Consider the following 20,046-nt stretch of genomic DNA (forward strand, 5'->3'; position numbering starts at 1 on the left):
CAGGTGTCAAACTCCCGACCTCAGGTGATCCGCCTGCCTCGGCCTCCCAAAGTGCGGGGATTACAGGCATGAGACGCGGCGCCTGGCCATATGTAAGTATTTTCATAGGGACAGGGTCCAGCCGAGTGCAGGCCTGGGCAACAAGAGCGAAACTCTGTCTCTAAATAAATAGATAGATAGATAGATACATAGATAGATAGATAGATAGATAGATAGATAGATAGATAGATAGATAGATAAATAAATAAAAACACTCGGTCTTGCTATTTTGCTCAGGCTGGTCTGGAACTCTTAGACTCAAGCTATCCACCTGCCTCCCAAAGTGCTGGAAGGCCACCGAGCCCGCCTGGGATTAGCTTTGGAGGAGCATCCTCTGGGGTGCGTCCTATCCCCCATCCCCGCCCTTCCAGCCCTTCTGGCCACCTGAAACGTGGGCTAGGCTGGCTCCCACCTCTAAACAGCCCCCAAGTACGGGCCCCACCCCTCGCCCACAGTTTCCTCCAGAGGCCCGGTTCTAACCTCATCTTTTTCTCTGAACCTGTTTCTGCATCCCGCTCCCTGAGCCAACCCCAGGCCCATCCGCACCCACGAAGAAGGAAACTAGAATTTCTGTGTTTGATCAGGTCCTACGTGGCTGAAACTCAAACCCTGGAGCCCCACTCGGCCGGAGGCTCGGAGCGGAAGTGACGTCAGCGCGCCACCGCCATCTTTACCAGCTGTGGTTCCGCATGGTCAGTGCCATTTCGCCTTTATTCTGGTGGAATCCACCCCGGTTGTGGTGAGTTCCACCTGCTTGGGGGTCCTGGAGCTAGCAGGGGGGCGGCAAAGGAAGGACTGGGCGCGGTCGCCCACGAGCCTCTTGGATCCGCTTTGTTTCATTGGCCGTCGGCCCTCCGGATGCGGCTTCTGGCCAGAGAAGCCGCACACTGCATCTATCCCTGTCAGGAGCCCCCTCGGGAAGTGTGTCTGTCCCGCCTCCGCGGGGTGTTTTCTTGAGTGCTTTCATCCGCTGTGCTCCCTTCTTGAAAAGCTTGGAAAGCAGCCTTTGTGAGTTTTTTTCTTTGCGAAAGGAAATCTACCGTTCTAGTGAGGTTGGCTCCGGCCCCGCAACCTTCCGCGTCCGGAACCTGGCTCTTCCGGCTGTACCTGGTGAGCACCGGCAGAAAAATGGTTTCAAGAGGGCTGTGACTTCCATTCATGTGCTAAAAAATACCTCATCTGAGAATCTGGCGTTGCCTTGATGTCCTTTACTTTTTTTATTTTTTATTTTGGAGTCTTATTCTGTCACCCACTCTGGAGTGCAGTGGCACGATGTTGGCTTACTGCAACTTTCACCTCCCAGGTTCAAGTGATTGTTAGATAAGAGTTTTAAATTTCTTTCTAAAGAATCAATATGTCAGTATGTTTAATTCTTTGCCATCTACTTTTAAACTTCCCCGTAAAGCAACCTTTTTCCATCTCCACCCTGCTCCACCCTGACTCATTCTGATTTCCTGCTCCACCCTGACTCATTCTGATTACCTGCTCCAGCCAGACTCATTTCTATTATCTGCTCCGCCCTGAGTCATTTTCCACCCTGACTCTTTCCAATTTACTGCTCTGTTACAACCATTTTTCCCACCAAGCCACTCACCCCGTCACTCTCTTTAAATTAGCCAGTCGGAATTAGTTTAGCCTGTGGGGTCTAACCCTAGCCGTAGGGGAACGACACAGCGGCAGGGGCTGCATTCCTCAAGAATAAGAACCCCTTCCCCTCCCTTGTCCTGGTGTGCGCTCACCATTGCTCCATCTGTGAGGGCACACTCTTCTATAGAAGTAAATTGCCTTGCTGAGAAAAGAAAATTTTATATTCGAGTACTATTTTTTTTGTGGCACTGAAACTTTATTTATAACATGATTCACCTGTCACAGCCTCCAAGTAGCTGGGATTCTGGGCATGCACCACCACACCCAGCTAATTTTTTACATTTTTGGTAGAGACGGGGTTTCACCACGTTGGCCAGGCTGGTCTCGAGCTGCTGACCTCAAGTGATCCACTTGCCACTTATTTTTGAAACATTACATTCAGCTGGAAAAAACATACAGTTGTTTAGGGTGTGCGTATTTTTGTATGTAAATATGAACACGTGTAGACTGTAAGCCTTTAGTTTTTTATTTTCTTGCAGGTTATTTTTTTTTCTAGTTGTTACCAGCTGCAAGCCTTTCTACTTAAGAAAGCCCGGCCAGACGCGCTGGCTCACACCTGTAATCGCAGCACTTTGGGAGGCAGAGGCAGGCAGATCACCTGAGGTCAGGAGTTCAAGACCAGCCTGGCCAACATGGTAAAACCCTGTCTCTACTAAAAATACAAAAATTAGCTGGGCGTGGTGGCGGGCCCCTGTAATCCCAGCTGTTGGAGATAAAAAAATAAAATGCTTGGTGCTGCAAAGTGAAACTAGCACTCAGGCAAAAGTTTTCTCAGCCTCGCAATTTACTTCTATAGAAGGGTGAGTCTCATGGATGGAGTGATGGCAAGAGTACACTGCGTAAGGGAGGGGAAGGGGTTTTTATTTCTAACGCAGGGTCCCTACCTCTGTGTCACCCCCCCATAGGTTGGGGTCACACTGCATAATCTAAACTGACCCTATTGACTATTTGTGAATATTTTCCCCAAATAAGGAAGGGTAGGGTGATGTGTGAGTCACAATGGTGGGATGTGCGGTTTCGAAGAGTGGAATAGGTGCAGAATGGGTAGCCAAGGGAACAGAGGTGAGTTATTGATTAGAGCTGACGGGAAGGTTGTTTACAGTAACTAGAGGCAAGTAGGCATGGAGAACAGGAAAGCTGAGTTTGAGAACAAAGAACAAAGAAGTTAACAAGCTGAACTTTTGAAGAGAAATTCAGAGAAATATATTGTATCTTACACAGCTACTCCAGAGGCTGAGGCAGGAGAATCACTTGAACCCGGGAGGCGGAGGTTGCATTGAGCTGAGATCCTGCCACTGCACTCCAGCCTGGGCAACAAGAGCAAAACTGTCTCAGAAAAAAGAAAAAAGGAAGTCCCTAATACTCAACTATTCTCTTTGTCTGAAGTTCTTAGGTCTGTACTTCCCCACAGAGCTTCAAAACAGGGGCCTCCAGGAACCAGGAAGAAAGGATGGAGGCTTTATTACACTGACACTAGAATTATTTATTATTATAATCAGAATATTTTTCTAGTATCACTATAATAAGATATCTGGTATCTATATGATTTATTATTAAGAGCATGTTTGGACTAAGTGTAATTTTTATATTTTTTTTCTGAAAAATTTGATCCTAAGGAAAGCTTAAACATCTGACATACCCAGTCTAGTAGACTTACTTAATTTTTTAGCATTGTGCTTTTTTTTCTTTCTCCTTAGGCAAATCTTACGGTGAACAATTTGAGTGTAAATTGAGCATAAATTGTACATGCGATGCTTAACCTTTAAATACTTGGTAATGCAGCTCCTAAAAGGCACTGTCATACTAAAACCACAATGCTAGTATTTCACTTAAATAAAAAATAATGTCATCTAATGTCTGCTTTGCGTAATAAGTGAAGTTCTCCGCATTGATTCAACGTATGCTCTTGAGTGTTTTTGGATCTAAGATCCATTCAAGAGTTTTACATTGCAATTGTTAGTGTCTTCAGTGTCTTTTTTACCTAGAACAGTTATTATTGTCTATTATATTGACTTCCAGAGAGTCACACTCTCTTAGAAACTCATACAATCAGATATTTCTGATTGGATTCTCATGGTGTGTGTAAATATTCCATTATGTCATGCGATTTCCTACAAATTTAGAATTGGGTCCAGAGGAGAAGCTGACAACCATTGTTTGATAATGGGTGACAGTATGTACTTCATGCTTTGGGGACCAGAAAGTCTCAAATTACTCAGTTCTGCCTTAGTTACTTCATGTCCCATGATTAGTTGTTCATTCTCTGTCATGCGCTAGTGGCAAATCACAACCTCTTTCTCAAAAAAAAAAAAAAAAAAAAAAAACAGTGAATCTGCACAAGAGGACATGGATTGACTCTGGAATACCAGAGGGCTGTACTCTACATCTTCTGTTGGTGCATGCCAGAGTCTTCCAATACATAACATGCTATTTAACATGGACATGTTGAGTATCATTGGGTCTGCTGGATTAGGTGGACCAAATGCTTGGAAAGCTTGTGGTGCTGCCTGAAATTGCTCTTGCCTGAAATTGCTCTTGCCTACAGTTGAAACTAGAATCCTTACAGGTAACTGTGTGGGCTCGTTGAAGCACCTGCAAATGTATATGTTGCCTCCAAAATTCAAGAGGTCTATGGATGGTAGTTTTTGAGAAACCTCCATACTGGGTTTTTTTTCTTTTTTGAGACAGAGTCTTGCTGGATCACCCATGCTGAAGAGCAATGGCATAGTCATGGCTCATTGCTCCTTTTTAGTGGTAGGCGGTATTAGGTGCAGTAACTTGGAGTGACATATTGCAGGGATGTCTTTACATGATCCAGACAAGGGAATATCTTTACCCACAGACTTGGTGGCCCCAGAATCTCCCACACCCTAGTTTACAATCCAGAAAAAATTTTTTTGACTCATCATAGGTGAACATATTTTCAGAGTACATGTGATAATTTGATACATTCACATAATCAAATCAGGTTAAGTAGGATATCTGTCACCTTAAATATTTATCTTTTTTTTTTTTTTTTTTTTTAAGACAGAGTTTTGCTCTTTTTCCCCAGGCTGGAATGCAGTGGCGCGATCTCGGCTCACTGCACCTTCCACCTCCTGGGTTCAAGTGATTCTCCTGCCTCAGCCTCCCAAGTAGCTGGGATTACAGGTATGCACCACCACGCCTGGCTAATTTTTTTGTATTTTTAGTAGAGACCGGGTTTCTCCATGTTGGTCAGGCTGGTCTTGAACTCCCGACCTCAGGGGATCCGCCCGCCTGGGCCTCCCAAAGTGCTGGGATTACAGGTATGAGCCACTGCACCCGGCCAATATTTATCTTTATTGTAGAAACATCAAGTTATTCTCTTAGCTGGGTTGAAATGTATGATAGATGAGTGTTAAGTGTAGTCACCCTACTGATGTATTGAACACCAGTTCTTATTTCTTCTAACTGTATATTTTACCCAGGAATCAACCTCTCTTTTTTTTTTTGGAGATAGAGTCTTGCCGTCACCCAGTCTGGAATACAGTGGGATGATCTTGGCTTATTGCAACCTCTGCCTTCCCCCAGGTTCCAGTGATTGTCCTGCCTCAGCCTCCCGAGTAGCTAGGATTAAGGGGTGCACCACCATGCCTGGCTAATTTTTGTAGTTTTAGGAGAGACGGGGTTTTACCATATTCGCCAGGTTGGTCTTGAACTCCTGATCTCAGGTGATCTGCCCCCCTTGGCCTCCCAAAGTGCTGGGATTACAGGCATGAGCCACCTCATTCAGCCTAATCAACCTCTATTCCCGTCTCCTTCCTACCCTTCTGGCCTCTAGTAACCACCAATCTGTACTCTATGCTCATGAGATCCACTTTTTTAGCTCCCATATGAGAATATGGGGTATTTGTCTGCAGTGCTTGGCTTATTTCACTTCCATGATGACCTCCAGTTCTATCCAGTTGCTGCAAATGATAGGATTTCATTCTTCTTTATGGCTGAATAGTAATCCACTGTCTATATATACCATATTTTTTTTTTTAATTAATTCCTTCATTATTGACCAGTTAGGTTGATTCCATATTTTGGCTATTGTGAGTAGTGCTGCGGTAAACAAGGGAGTGTAGATATATCTCTTCAAATATATTGATTTCCTTTCTTTTGGGTATATACCCAATGGGATTCCAGATCATATGGTAGTTCTATTTTTTTTTTTTGAGAAACCCCCATACTTTTTTTTTTTTTTTTTTGAGATAGTCTTGCTGTGTCACCCAGACTAGAGTGCCATGGCATAATCATGGCTTACTGCAGCCTTGACTTCCTGGGCTCAGGTGATCCTCCCATCTCAGCTTCCTGAGTAGCCAGGATTACAGGCCTCCACTAATACACCTGGCTAAGTTTTTTTGTTTGTTTGTTTGATTTTTTTGAGACAGAGTCTCCACTCTGTCACTCAGGCCGGCGTGCAGTGGCACGATCTTGGTTCACTGCAACATCCGCCTCCCGGGTTCAAGCAATTCTCCTACCTCAGCCTCTGGAGTAGCTGGGACTACAGGTGCGTGCCACCATGCCCAGCTAACTTTTGTATTTTCAGTAGAGACAGAGTTTCACCATGTTGGCCAGGCTGGTCTCAAACTCCTGACCTCAAGTGATCTGCCTGCCTCGGCCTCCTAAAGAGCTGGGATTATAGGCATGAGCCACTGTCCCTGGCCGGTTGTGTATGTGTGTGTGTGTGTGCGCATGTGTGTGTGCACACGCAGACAGGTCTTGCCAGGTTCAGACAGGTTTTGTGTGTGCATATGTGTACAGACAGGTCTTGCTGTGTTGCCCAGGCTGGTTTGGAATTCCTGGGCTCAAGTGATCTCCCACCGCAGCCTCAAGTTTTGGGATTACAGGCATGAACCACCACACCTTAATATTGTTCTCTGTAGTGGCTGTACTAATTTACATTCCCACTAACTGCATACAAGGATTAACTTTTCACCACATCCTCATCAGCATTTATTCCCTGTCTTTTTTCTAAAAGCCACTCTAAATGAGGTGAGATGATATCTCATTGTGGTTATGTGTGATTTGTGTTTCTCTTATGATTAGTGATGTTGAGTATTTTTTTATATACCTGTTGGCCATTTGTATGTCTTTTTTTTTTTTTTTTGAGAAACATCTATTCTGACCTTTTGCCGATTTTTTTATTGGATTTTTTTTTTGTTATCAAGTTTGAGTTCCTTATATATTCTGATTATAAATCCCAGGTGGATAGTTTGTAAATATTTTCTCCCATACTGTAGAGTGTCTCTTCACTTTGTTGATTGTTTCTTTTGCTGTGGAGAAGCTTTTTTAGCTTGATGTAATCTGATATGTTTATTTTTGCTCTTGTTGCCTGTGCTTTCTTTTGAGGTCTTCCGAAGAAATCTTTTTTTTTTTTTTTTTTGAGACGGAGTCTTGCTCTGTCGCCCAGGCTGGAGTGCGGTGGCCGGATCTCAGCTCACTGCAAGCTCCGCCTCCCGGGTTTACGCCATTCTCCTGCCTCAGCCTCCTGAGTAGCTGGGACTACAGGCGCCCGCCACCTCGCCCAGCTAGTTTTTTGTATTTTTAGTAGAGACGGGGTTTCACCGTGTTAGCCAGGATGGTCTCGATCTCCTGACCTCATGATCCGCCCGTCTCGGCCTCCCAAAGTGCTGGGATTACAGGCTTGAGCCACCACGCCCGGCCTCCGAAGAAATCTTTATCCAGACCAGTGTCCTGGATTGTTTCCCCAGTGTCTTCCTCTGCTAGTTTTATAGTTTCAGGTGTTAAATGTAAGTCTTTAATCTGTTTTGACTTTATTTTTTTTATGCTGAGAGATGGCATCTAGTTTTATTCTGCATATAGTTACTCAGTTTTCCCAGCAGCATTTATTGAAAAGACTGTTATTTTCCCATTGTATGCTTTTGGTGCCTTTGTTGAAAATGAGTTGTCTGTAAATGTGTAGGTTTGTATTTAGGTTCTCTGTTCTCCTCCATTGATCTGTGTGTGTGTGTGTGTGTGTATGTGTGTGTGTGTGTTTTAACGTCAGTACCATGCTGATTTGGTTATGATAGCTTTGCAGTATATTTTGAAGTCACGCAGTGTGATGATTCCAGCTTTGTTCTTTTTGGTCAGTATTTCTTTGGCTGTTTGAAGTCTTTTGTGGTTGCATATAAATTTTAGGATGTTTTTTCTATTTTTGTGATGAATGTCATTGGTATTTTGATAAGGTTTTCTCTTAATTGTAAATTGCTTTGGGTAGTATTGTCATTTTAACAATATTCTTCTAATCCAGAAGCATGGGATATCTTTCCATTTTTTTTCTGTATCCTCTACAGTTTGTTTCATCGGTGTTTTACAGTTTTCCTTGTATAGCTCCTTCACACTTTTAGTTACTTTTTATTTTCTCTTTTTTTCATAGGTGGAGTCTCACTTTGTTGCCCAGGCTGGAGTACAGTGGTGCAATCGTAGCTCATGCAGCAGCCTTGAACTCCTGGGCTCAAGGGGTCCTCCTGCCTCAGCCTCTTTTGAGTAGCCGGATTTACAGGTGTGTGTCATCATGCCTGGCTAATTTTTTTTTTTTTTTTTTTAATAGAGACCGAGCCATGCCATGTTGCCCAGGCAAGTCTTGAACTGCTGGGCTCAAGCAATCCTCCCACCTCAGCCTCCCAGAATTCTGGGATTACAATTGTGAGTCATCCTGCCTGGTGCTGGCATTTTATAGTCTTTGCAGCTATTGTAAATGCGATTACTTCCTTGATTTCTTTTTTAGATTGTTCACCATTGGCGTATATAAATGCAACTGATTTTTTGTATGTTGATTTTATGTTTGAACCTTTACTGAATTCGTTTATCAGTTCTAACAGGTTTTGGGTGGAGTCTTTAGGTTTTTCTAAGTATAAGATTGTGTCAGCTGAGCATAGTGGCTCATGCTTGTAATCCCAGCCCTTTAGCAGGTCAAAGCAAGAGGATCACTTGAAATCAGGAGTTCAAGGCCAACCTGGGTAATATATTGAGGACCCCTCTGCCCCTAATCTCTAAAAAAGAAAAAAAAGAAAAGTTAGCATTGTCACACATGCCTGTGGTTCTAGCTATTCAGGAGGCTGAGGCAGGAGTATCGCTTGAGCCCAGGAGATCAAGGCTGCAATGAGCTGTGATCACAGCTGCACTCCAGCCTGGGCAACAGGGAGACCCTGTTTCTAAGGAGAAAAAGGTCATGTCATTGGCAAACAAGGCTAATTTGACTTCTTTTTTAGTTGGGATGCCCTTTATTTGTTTCTCTTGCCTAATTGCTCTGGCTGGAACTTCTAGTGTTATGTTGAATAAAAGTGGTACAACTGGACATCCTTGTTCGTTCAAGATCTCAGAGGAAAGACTTCCAGTTTTTCCCTGTTCAGTATGATGTTGGATGTGGGTTTGTCATATATGGCCTTTATTATTTTGAGGTATATTCCTTCTATACACAGTTTGTTGGGGACTTTTGTCAAAAAGGGATATTGAATTTTATTGAATGGTGTTTCAGCATCTGTGGAAATCTCATATGGTTTTTTTTTTTTGAGACAGAGTCTCGCTCAGTCGCCCGGGCTGGAGTGCAGTGGCCGTATCTCGGCTCACTGCAAGCTCCGCCTCCCGGGTTCATGCCATTCTCCTGCCTCAGCTTCCCAAGTAGCTGGGATTACAGGCACCCTCCGCCTTGCCCGGCTAGTTTTTTTTTTTTTTTTTGTATTTTTTAGTAAGAGACAGGGTTTCACCATGTTAGCCAGGATGGTCTCTATCTCCTGACCTCGTGATCCGCCCGTCTGGGCCTCCCAAAGTGCTTGGGATTACAGGCTTGAGCCACCGCGCCCGGCTCATACGGTTTTTGTTCTTGGTTCTGTTAATTTGGTATGTCACATTTATTGATTTGCATATGTTGAACCATCCTTGTATTTCTAGCATGAATTTCACTTGATTGTAGTGAATTATTTTCTTAATGCGTTGAATTTGGTTTGCTAGTATTTTGGTGAGAATTTTTGCAGGTATGTTCATCAGTGATATTGGCCTGTAATTTTGTTGTTGTTGTTGTTGTTGTGGTCTTGTCTGGGTTTTGATATGAGAATAATGCTCACCTTGTGGACTAAGTTTGGAAATATTCTCTCCTCTTCAATTTTTTTTGAGGAGTTCAAGTAGTGTTGGTGTTAGTTCTTTAAGTTTTCGGTAGGATTTAGCAGTGAAGCCATCAGGTCCAGGGCTTTTCTTTCATGGGATTCATTTCGTTATGGCTTCGATCTTGTTATTGGTGTGTTGAGGTTTTCTGTTTCTTCATGGTTCGATCTTGGTAGTTGTATGCGCCCAAGAATTTGTCCATTTCTTCCAGGCTTTTCAATTTGTTGGCATATAGTTTTTCATAATAGTTTCTAATGATTGGTTGTATTTCTGTGGTTTCTGTTCTCTTTTTCATTTTTTATTTTTTTTGGTCATTTTTTTCCTCTTAGTCTAGCCGAAGGTTGATTTTGTTTCTTTTCAAGTAATCAACTTTACGTTGTATTGATCTTCTGTATTGTTTTTTATTCTCAATTTTGTTTATTTTGGCTCTGGTCTTTATTCTTTTGTTCTGCTAATTTTGAATCTGGTTTGTTTTTGCTTTTCTAGTATCTTAAGGGGTATCATTAGATTTTTTTTTTTTAATTTTTCTCCTTTTTTCTGTACCTGTTTATTGCCATAAACTTCTCCGCTAGTACTGCTTTTTTTTTTGAGACGGAGTCTCGCTCTGTCGCCCAGCCTGGAGTGCAGTGGCCGGATCTCAGCTCACTGCAAGCTCCGCCTCCCGGGTTTACGCCATTCTCCTGCCTCAGCCTCCCGAGTAGCTGGGACTACAGGCTCCCGCCACATCGCCCGGCTAGTTTTTTGTATTTTTTTGGTAGAGACGGGGTTTCACCACGTTAGCCAGGATGGTCTCGATCTCCTGACCTCGTGATCCGCCCGTCTTGGCCTCCCAAAGTGCTGGGATTACAGGCTTCAGCCACCGTACCCGGCCTAGTACTACTTTTATCCCATAGATTTTGGTTTGTCAACATACCCAAACCAAAACAATGTTCCATTGTGTAATGTTTTTGTTTTTTTGGGGGTGGAGCTTTGTTCTTGTTGCCCAGGCTGGAGTGCAATAGTGCGATCTCGGCTCACCACAACCTCTGCCTCCCAGGTTCAAGCGATTCTCCTGCCTCAGCCTCCCAAGTAGCTGGGATTACAGGCATGCGCCAGTACGCCTGGCTAATTTTGTATTTTTAGTAGAGACGGGGTTTCTCCATGTTGATCAGGCTGGTCTCGAACTCCTGACCTCCAGTGATCCACCCACCTTGGTCTCCCAAAATGTTGGAATTACAGGCGTGAGCCATAGCACCCAATCTCTTAAATTCTTTTGGTTTTTTTTTTTTTCTTTTCTTTTCTTTTTTTAGACAAGCTCTCTCTCTGTGTCACCTAGCCTGGAGCGCAGTGGTGCGATCATGGCTTACTGCAGCCTCTACCTCCCATGCTTGAAGCAGTCCTCCCACTTCAGTCTCCCGAGTAGGTGAGGTGCACGCCACCACACCTGGCTACATTTTGTACTTTTTAGTAGAGACAGGTTTTCATCCTGTTGCCCAGGTTGGTCTTGAACTCCTGAGCTCAAGCCATCTGCCTGTGTCGGCCTCCCAAAATGATTTCCTTTCTTTAAAATTTCCCTAGGTCACTGCCTCCTTTTCAGCACTAGATGGAATCTTAAACCCATGTTTGCTTCTGTTCTAGTAGTCAAGAATACTGCCCATCCAGAATTGGGGAGTCCCAAAGGGCATATCCCAGCGATATGGGAAGGCTGGCTGTGTGTTCTGCCCAGGGACCTGTGTAGAATACCCCTACAGTATGCTGCACCTGAACAGCCACTCTAATTTGACTTCTCCTTTGGCCAAGTTAGAAAACAGTTTCCAGGGCTGGGGATAGTAGTCCTGCCTCCCTTCTTTGTCCCTGGATGTCCTCAGGGATGTTTCTCCCTTCAGACACTTGTGATGCTTCCTGTGGGTTGAGTCAGGGAGGGACTGATCTTTTACCAGGAAACCTAGGATGGTGGAGAAGGTGGTTGTCCACCTTGATCTCAGTTTTTTCCAGTGTAGAAACTGTGAATTGGTAGAAATTTTCCACATTCTTGGTGCTGGACAGATTAAGGAGAAAGGTGTCGTGGATATGGAAATTTTATTCTCTTACCATCTCCTTGGAGTTTTTTCACTTCTTTGTAGCCACAGAAACCCTCCTTTTTTTTTTTTTTTAATAAGATAGAGTTGCTCTGTCCCCAGGTTGGAGTGCAGTGGTACGATCTTGGCTCACTGCAACCTCTGCCTCCCGGGTTCAAGATTCTCCAACCTTAGCCTCCTGAGTAGCTGGGACTTCAGGCACATGCCACCACACCCAGCTAATGTTTGTATTTTCAGTAGAGACGGGGTTTCACCATTTTGGCCAGGATATTCTTGATCTCTTGACCTTGTGATCCACCCGCCTCGGCCTCCCAAAGTGCTGCGATTACAGGTATGAGCCACTGCCAGCTACTTGGGAAGCTGAGGCAGGAGAATCACTTGAATCACAGAAGAGAATTCATACTAGCAGAGAAATTGAAATGAATGACATGAAAATGAGATTGCCTTTCCATGTGTCTTACTGTCCATGACAGCTTGTGGCCTCTCAATTTCTGTGGTTGAAAAGTTTAATTGCTTTTAAAATTCCCCTAAGTAGAATTTTCCCTATATTGTAGTAAGAACAGCATGGGAGAGGAGTGAGGCCTGGAAAAGTGGACCATGCAGTAGATGTTAGGATGTTATATTTAATCCCCATGGTAAATACAGAGAAAATATCAATAGAATATACACAAAATGAGAAGAAAAAAATACGTCACTACAAAAAAATTAACAAAAAAAGCAGTAATTTCGAAAATGATGGACAAAAAAGCTATAAGACATACAGAAAACAAGTAACAAAGTGGCAAAGTAAGTCTTTTTTATTGGTAATTATATGAAGGGTTTATGAGTTAACTTCTCCAATCTAAGGTCGTAATTTGGCAAAATGGATTAAAATACACAATCCAACTGTATATTTTCTTTCACTGTTTGTTTTGGTTTGGTTTTTTGTTTGTTTGTTTTTGAGATGCAGTCTCGCTCTGTCGCCCAGGCTGGAGTGCAATGGTGAGATCTTGGTTCACTGCAACCTCCACCTTCTGGGTTCAAGCAATTCTCCCTGCGTCAGTATCCCGAGTAACTGGGATTACAGGTGCCCACCATGACGCCCAGCTAATTTTTGTATTTTTAGTAGAGAAAGGGTTTCACCATGTTGACCAGGCTGGTCTCGAACTCCTGACCTCAGGTGATCCACCTGCCCAGGCCTTCCAAAGTGCTGGGATTATAGGTGTGAGCTACCACGCCCAGCTGTCCTTCACTTTAGATCTAAAGACAAAAAAGGTTGAAAGTTAAATAATGGAAAAAGATAATTCCATGCAAATAGTAACCTAAAGAGAACTTGGCTGGATGCACTAATATCAGACAAAGTAAACTTGAAGTCAAAAGCTGATAGAAGAGACAGTGAATGACAGTACATATTGATAGAATGTAAAATTCATCAAGAAGATAAAAAAAGTATAAACATATGTATCATACATCAGAGCCTAAAATACATGAAGTAAATATTGGCAAAATTAAAGGGAAAAATAGACAGTTCTGCATAACAATTGGAGACCTCAGTATACCACTTTCATTTTTTTTTTTTTTTTTTTTTTTGAGACGGAGTCTCACTCTGTCGCCCAGGCTGGAGTGCAGTGGCCGGATCTCAGCTCACTGCAAGCTCCGCCTCCCGGGTTTAGGCCATTCTCCTGCCTCAGCCTCCCGAGTAGCTGGGACTACAGGCGCCCGCCACCTCGCCCGGCTAGTTTTTGTTTTTGTATTTTTAGTAGAGACGGGGTTTCACCGTGTTAGCCAGGATGGTCTTGATCTCCTGACCTCGTGATCCGCCCGTCTCGGCCTCCCAAAGTGCTGGGATTACAGGCTTGAGCCACCGCGCCCGGCCCACACTTTCAATTTAATAGGTAGGACAGCCACCCAATAATATCAAAAAGGAAAGAGGACAAGTACTATATACCAGTGGGCTCTAACAGGCACAACCCACCCAACAACAGAAGAGAACATGTTTTCCTCAAGCGTATGTGGAATAGTTTCCAGGAGAAACCATATGTTAGTCCACAAAACAAGTCTTAATGAAATGTGAAAGACTGAAATACAAAGTACCATTTCCAAACACATAGAATGAAACAAGAAGTGAAAAGCAGAAGGAAAACTGGAAAATTCACAAATATGTTTGTTTGGGGTTTTGTTGTTTGTTTATTGGTTTTTGAGATGGAGTTTTGCTCTTGCTGCCCAGGCTGGTGTGCAGTTCCGCGACCTTGGCTCACCGCAACCTCTGCCTCCTGAGTTCACGTGATTTTCCCACCTTAGCCTCCTGAGTGGCTGGGATTACAGGCATGCGCCACCACCACACCCAGCTAATTTTTTGTATTTTTAGTACAGACAGGGTTTCTCCATGTTGGTCAGGCTGGTCTCTTAACTCCCGACCTCAGGTAATCCTCCCGCCTTGGCCTCCCAAAGTGCTGGGATTACAGGCATAAGCCACCAAGCCCAGCCCACAAATATGTTTTATTATAAGCAGCATACTCCTTACCAACCAATGGGTGAAGCAAGGAACCACAAGGGAAATTAGAAAACATTTTGAGAAAAATGAAAACGAAGACATGGCATACCAAAATTTATGAGATGTTGCTGTGGTCTAAATTTTTGTCTCCTCAGACTTGCATATGTTGACATCTTAACTCCCAAAGTGATTGTATTAGGAGCTGGGAACTTTGGGACGTGATGAGGTCATGAGGGCTTTGCAGAATGGGATTATCCCCTCACGGAAGACACCCCATGCCACTTCTGTATGTGGTTACTTCAAGAAGATGGCTGTCTGTGAACCAGGAAAAGGGCCTTCACCTGATACTGAATCTGACTGTACCTTGGTCTTTGACCTAATCTCCAGAACTGGGAGAAATAAATTTATGTTGTTTATTAACCACCAGTCTGTGGTATTTTGTTATAGCAGCCTGAATGGACAGATACAGTGAAAGCAGTGCTAGGAGGGAAATTCATAGTAATAACTGCTCAAATTCAAAAAGAAGAAAGATCTCAAAGATTAAGGAATTTTTCACAGGATTCAGTTTAAAAAGAAGAGTGCTGGAAATGATGTAAATTAAATAACATATGAGTGAAGCAAAAAGTTTCAATATCCAGCTACAAGGCATTCTAGAATGAGAATAGAAAAAGCAAATGGGAAATTACTGAAAGAAGTAATGAGATTTTTTTTTTTGAGATGGAGTCTCACATTGTCACCCAGGCTGGAGTGGAATGGTACAATCTCCACTCACTGCAGCCTCCACCCGTCCGCTTCCCGGGTTCAAGTGATTCTCCTGCCTCAGTCTCCTGAGTAGCTGGGAATACAGGCACGTGCTACCACACCGAGCTAATTTTTTGTATTTTTAGTAGAGATGGGGTTTCAGCGTGTTAGTCAGGATGTTCTCGATCTCCTGACCTTGTGATCCACTCTCCTTGGCCTCCCAGAGTGCTGGGGTTACAGGCGTGAGCCACTGCTCCCGACTGGTTTTGAACTTCTGACCTCAGGTAATCCACCTGCATCAGCCTCCCAAAGTGCTAGGATTACAGGTGTGAGCCACCACACCTGGCCCTGAGAATCTTTTCAAAAACAGCAGAAACCCAGGAGTCCTTAGATCACATATGTGAATACATTCATGAGCTAAACAGTGCAAGAAATGTACAAGATAATGTTGGAATGTTCCATCTCAGGAAAAAAAAAAGGAAAAAAAGAACAACAGCTACAGTGGTGGAGGTTGCAGTGAGCAGAGATCATGCTACTGCACTCCAGCCTGGGCCACAAGAGTGAGACTCTGTCTCAAAAAAAAAAAAAAAAAAAAAAATCTACACAACCAGTGTGATGATTTTTGGAATGTCAGGAACATTGAGGACTATATTTTGGAAGTGAACAGGAAGGAGAATTTATGCAGTCTGGAGGCCGCGAGTTATTCTAGCTGTTTTTTCTTTTTTCTTTTTTGAGACAGAGTCTTGCTCTGTCACCCAGGCTGGAGTGCAGTGGTGAAATCTCGGCTCACTGCAAACTGCTCCTCCCAGGTTCACACCATTCTCCTGCCTCAGCCTCCCGAGTAGCTGGGACTACAGGCGCCCGCCACCACGCCCGGCTAACTTTTTGTTTTTCTTTTTTTTCTATTTTTAGTAGAGACGAGATTTCACCATGTTAGCCAGGATGATCTCGATTTCCTGACCTCGTGATCCACCCACCTCGGCCTCCCAAAGTGCTGGGATTACAGGCGTGAGCCACCGCGCCCGGCCAATTCTGGCTGTTTTTTCAAATTGGCATAGAGATAAGGCAATTATCTACATTAGTTGTATACTGAGTACCAACCGTTGTGTTCATTCTTTTCAGTAAAGATACTACGTTTAGAACAACAGCTGGCCAGGCCCGGTGGCTCACACCTGTAATCCCAGCACCTTGGGAGGCCAAGGCGGGCAAATCACTTGAGGTCAGGAATTCAAGACCAGCCTAGCCCATATGGTGAAACCCCATCTTTACTAAAAATACAAAACTTAGCCACTCGTGGTGGCATGCACTATAGTCCCACCTACTGGGAAGGCTAAGGCAGGAGAATCGCTTGAACCCGGGAGGTGGAGGTTGCAGTGAGCCAAGATTGCACCACTGCACTCCAGCCTGGGTAACAGAGTGAGACTCTGCTCCCCCCGCCAAGTAAAAAGGACAACAGCTACAATTGGGGTGACCATGTGATTAAATTTACGGTAGTCCAGTCATTCTCCAAGATCCATGTGACTTCGGCACAAGGCGGAGTAGTGTGTTTAATGATAATGAAGATGTAGTGAGTTTCATGACCCTGGGGTCTTTCAAGTCCTTTATGGTGACATTATTCTTTGCAGTTCCACAGCAAGGTTTTACTTCTAGTTTATTATCTTAGGGGATGGGGAATTCCAAATGCCTTTAGTTTTCATTTTCCACCATAATGTTCCTCGCCTTACTAATCAGATAGCCAATTTTAGGGATGCTGCTAGTACCCAAAAATTCACGTATTTCAATTATATATTCAGGAACTGGGGAAATAATCATGGAATGGGTCCATAGTTCAAGGGGGCCCTCAGTAAGTACAAATGTGTTAAGTCACCATCTGCCACCTGACTACCATAAGCTTCCACTTTCGTAGTGGCCCGCAGTGGTCTTTTGGGTCCCCAGAATATGGCGTCAGCTCAGGGCCACTCTGTTTATTGTCTATATTTTCTTTTCTTTTCTTTTTTCTTTTTTCTTTTTTTTTGAGATGGAGTCTCGCTGTCTCCCAGGCTAGAGAGCAGTGGCGTGATCTTGGCTCACTGCAACCTCCGCCTCCCAGGTTCAAATGATTCTCCTGCCTCAGCCTCCCCAGTAGCTGGGACTGCAGGTGCATGCTGCCATGCTCAGCTAATTTTTTTTGTCTCTTTAGTAGAGACAGGGTTTCATCGTGTTAGCCAGGATGGTCTCAATCTCCTGACCTGTGATCCATCGCCTCAGCCTCCCAAAGTGCTGGGATTACAGGCGCGAGCCACTGCACCCAGCTCTATTTTCTTTTTTTCTGAGATGGAGCCTCACTCTATGTCCCAGGCTGGAGTGCAGTGGCGTGATCTCGGCTCACTGCAACCTCTGCCTCCCGGGATCAAGCAATTCTCCTGCCTCAGCCTCCTGAGTAGCTGGGATTCCAGTCATGTGCTACCATGCCCGGCTAATTTTTGTATTTTTAGCAGAGATGGGATTTTGCTGTGTTGGCCAGGCTGGCCAGGCTGGTCTTGAACTCCTGACCTCAGGTGATCTGCCTGCCTCAGCCTCCCAAAGTACTGAGATTACACTTGTGAGCCACTGCGCCTGACCATCTTTTGAATATTTTAAATTCTGTTCTTCAGTCATCTTAGGTACATAATGAAGTTATCAATAACACATGGCTGGTGACTGCTGAATTGTTCTGTGCAGGTCTGAACTGGCTTCTGGTCATACTGGGGGGTAACAGCATCCACAGGAGATCAGGCTCTAGGGTCAAATGTCAGACCAATTACTAGAATTATTTGAATGTAGGTTTTTTTCAGTATTAAATAGAGGTAGTGGGCCAGGCATGGTGGCTCATGCTTATTATCCCAGCACTTTGGGAGGCCAAGGTGGGAGGATTGTTTGAGCCCACGAGTTTGCGACCAGGTTAGGCAACCTGGTAAAACCCTGTCTCTACTAAAAATACAAAAAAGTAGCCGGACCCAGTGGTGTGCACCTGTAGTCCCAGCTACTTTGGGGGCTGAAGTGGGAGAATCACTTAAGGACGGGAGTTCGAGACCAGCCTGGCCAACATGGCGAAACCCTGTCTCTAAAATGAGCCAGGCATTGGCCAGGCATGGTTGCTCACGCCTGTAATCCCAGCACTTTGGGAGGCCGAGGCGGGCGGATCACTAGGTCAGGAGATCGAGACCATCCTGGTTAACACGGTGAAACCCCGCCTCTACTAAAAATACAAAAAAATTAGCCGGGTGTGGTGGCAGCGCCTGTAGTCCCAGCTACCCGGGAGGCTGAGGCAGGAGAATGGCATGAACGCAGGGGGCGGAGCTTGCAGTCAGCGGATATCACGCCACTGCGCTCCAGCCTGGGCGACAGAGCAAGACTCTGTCTAAAAAATAAATAAATAAATAAATAAAAATTAGCCAGGCATCGTTGTGCATACCTGTAATCCCAGCCACTCAGGAGGCTGAGGCCTGATAATCGCTTGAACCTGGGAGGCGGAGGGTGCAGTGAGTCAAGATCATGCCACTGCACTTTAGCCTGGGCAACAGTAAGACTCTGTCTCAAAATAACAATAATAATACTAATAATAAAATAATGAGGCTTGATGATGCACACCTGTGGTCCCAGCTATTCAGGAGGCTGAGGTGGGAGCGATCACTTGAGCCCGGAAGGTCTAGGCTACAGAGTGCTGTGATTGTGCCATTGCACTTAAACCCGGGCAACAGAGTGAGACCCTATCTCGATAGATAGGTTCATAGATAGACAGAGGTAATGATAGCTATTGGGAAGGATGGTTATGATAATTGAGCACGTATATATAAAGCTACCAGAGCTACTTCTGACACACTAGTCCTCAGTAACTGTCAGTTGCTGTTATTAATGCTATCATTACTGAGTGGTGATACCAAGTGTACGGTTTTTGGTGGCTTTCACATTTGTCACCTGCAGAGAGAAATCTCATGCTTAATATTCAGTGACTGATGTTTGATGCTTGTTGTTTGATGATTGGTATGGACAGGACCTCAGATAACTTTATACAGAGAAGAATGGGATTGCCTCTATTCATCTAGATTCGTAAGCTGCCCTAAGGCGATCTTGGCATCAAGGAAGACAGCATTGAGGCACACCTCACCATCAGGTTCAGAGGATGTCAGCCATTGATTTGTCCCTTGGTAAGTCCTTGTTGATGCTCTTTTTCAGAGATTCTGCTTTAGGTCGCCCTCTACAACATAAGAATCCAGTGAGCTGGGCCTGAACAGGCATGCTGCTTTTTTTTTTTTTTTTTCTTCTTCTTCTTCTTCTAGATGGAATTTTGTTCTTGTTGCCCAGACTGGAGTGCAAAGGCACGATCTTTCAGCTCACCACAACCTCCACCTCCTGGGTTCAAGCAGTTCTCCTGCCTCACCCGCCCAAGTCACTGGGACTACAGCCTAATTTTGTATTTTTAGTAGAGACGGGGTTTCTCCATGTTGGTCAGGCTGGTCTTGAACTCCCAACCTCAGGTGATTTGCCCGCTTCGGCCTCCCAAAGTATTGGGATTACAGGCATCAGCCACCACGCCCGGCTGCTGCTAGTTCTTTTACAAGGAATTGAAGTGAGACACAGAATGCTGTTTTATTTTATTTATATTTATTTATTTTTTTTGAGACAGAATCTTGCTCTGTCACCCAGGCTGGAGTGCAGTGGTGTAATCTCGGCTCACTGCAACCTCCGCCTCCTGGGTTCAAGCAATTCTCTTGCCTCAGCTTCCCAAGTAGCTGGGACCACAAGCACGCATCACCTTGCCCAGCTAATTTTGTTTGTTTGTTTGTTTGTTTGTTCGTTCGTTCGTTCTGAGACGGGGTCTCACTCTGTCACCCAGGCTGAAGTGCAGTTGCATGATCTCAACTCATTGCAACCTCCACTTCCCAGGTTCAAGCAATTCTCTGCCTCACCCTCCTGTAATTTTTTTTTTTTTTTTTTTTTTTTTTTTTTTTTTTTTTT

General features: G+C 44.3%; 1 protein-coding gene across 4 annotated transcripts in view; it reads left to right on the plus strand.

Moving 5' to 3' along the window:
• The first annotated feature begins 678 nt into the window (after positions 1-678).
• LOC111527719 (zinc finger protein 562) overlaps positions 679-20,046 on the plus strand; it is a 28,767-nt gene continuing 9,399 nt past the window's right edge. For 2 of the 4 annotated variants that reach the window (XM_023194159.3, XM_023194160.3), the window contains exons 1-2: positions 679-778; positions 19,082-19,235. The gene's annotated coding sequence lies outside the window, so the exon portion shown is untranslated. The remainder of the gene's footprint in view (positions 779-19,081; positions 19,236-20,046) is intronic. The other 2 variants (XM_031934759.1, XM_031934756.1) reach the window with 2 other exon arrangements.

This window comes from Piliocolobus tephrosceles, chromosome 21, assembly GCF_002776525.5.
Source record: "Piliocolobus tephrosceles isolate RC106 chromosome 21, ASM277652v3, whole genome shotgun sequence".
Taxonomy (NCBI): domain Eukaryota; kingdom Metazoa; phylum Chordata; class Mammalia; order Primates; family Cercopithecidae; genus Piliocolobus; species Piliocolobus tephrosceles.